This window comes from Cyprinus carpio, chromosome B1 (genome assembly GCF_018340385.1).
Source record: "Cyprinus carpio isolate SPL01 chromosome B1, ASM1834038v1, whole genome shotgun sequence".
Taxonomy (NCBI): Eukaryota; Metazoa; Chordata; class Actinopteri; order Cypriniformes; family Cyprinidae; genus Cyprinus; species Cyprinus carpio.
The window spans coordinates 25,377,382-25,378,847 of NC_056597.1; the positions used below are offsets into that span (position 1 = coordinate 25,377,382).

Below are 1,466 nucleotides of genomic sequence, written 5' to 3' on the forward strand. Positions count from 1 at the left end.
AGTATTATTATTATTATTAATATTATATAATACATTAATAGGAGAGAATGAGCTTAACATCACCTTGACTACTCCATGCGACTGCTATCTACTATCGCCAATAGGCTCCCGGTTTTCATCCAAAAATATCTTAAATTATGTTCTCTGAAGATGAACTAAGCTTTTTGCAGGTCAATAAATATGGGGTAAGTGATTAATAAATAAAATTTCTACCAGTATATCCCTTAAAGTAAAAACTAATCTAACACTCAGTGATTTTACCAAATGATACTTACCTTCTCAGGTCTCTCCTTTATAGACCGGATCACTGGTGCTCTCACTCACCGCATTCTTGAGTGTGCATGTAGAAGATATCTGGATTTTTCAACTGTGATAAGTTCTCCTTTCGGACTCTGGATTGTGCCCTTCAGTGTTTCTCCAGCAGAATTCTTCCAGATGATCTTTTCACTGTACTCACATTTTAAATACACAGCATTAGGGTTAATATCAATCTTCTCTATTTTTATCACAGGTTTGGGGAGCAGCGCTGTGAAAGAAACAAAGAAAAAACATATTAAGTTCCAGTCCACAGAAAAAAAAAAAAAGAAGAAAAAAGAAATGTAAAACAACTACGCTAACTTTAAAGAAGTCTTGTTAGAGTACAATATGATGGCACCAGAGAATAATGCTGTGGCACTAACACAAACTATCACTTACAAATGACAAACTATATTGTTTATTTGAGGTGTACCATGTATGGTGATATTAGAATCACACACACTATCTGTGTTAATCAGTGTAAATGCATCAGTGTAAAGCTTTTAAATTACATCCACTCACCCAAAACTTCCAAGGTGAATCTCTGTTCCTGCTCTTTACTGCTGATGTCGATGGTGTAAAGTCCACTATGTTCGAATTTTAATTTAGTTATAGTGATTTTTCCAGTTTTCTCATCAAGAGTTGTGATGCCTTTGAATCTCGGATTCGGGATGTCAAAACCATCTTCAGCATCCCATCCAATCTTGCTTTCTTTGACAAACATTGTCAACACTCTTTCTTTGTTTCCATATGATGCTGCTGACAGGAGGAGGTAAGCTGGTCGGCCTAAAAGACACTTCTTACCACACCAACTTCACCAAATACATTTTCTTACATCTTCACCTAGTTTGTGAAATGAAAGAATATGTTAGTCAACATTCAACAAGCAAATTTCTGTATAATAGTTACTCATAGCTTCCGGTTTGGTAAGGGAATTATATTTATTTCAGACTTATTAAATATTAACGGTGAGATTTATACTTATCAATTGGTTTCTTTTTCAGGGATTGAATCTTCCTGTAGAGATTATAATTTGGTTGTGAAAAGCATTTCCCCTAAATTGCTTTTTTACCCTTAGAAAGTACATCTCAGTTATAAGTCAGCTGTCCGAGCCAATTCCAAATCTTGTTATTGGAGGTAATTAATATCATGGATGACCAGTGTAATAA

At 34.7% G+C, this 1,466-nt stretch overlaps 1 long non-coding RNA gene across 1 annotated transcript; it reads right to left on the reverse strand.

Moving 5' to 3' along the window:
- Positions 1–359: 359 nt before the first annotated feature.
- LOC122135909 lies at positions 360–995 on the reverse strand. Its single transcript, XR_006153766.1, has 2 exons — positions 820–995; positions 360–526 (listed from the first exon to the last, which is right to left on the reverse strand). It is a non-coding gene; the product is annotated as an uncharacterized LOC122135909 (long non-coding RNA).
- Positions 996–1,466: the final 471 nt, after the last annotated feature.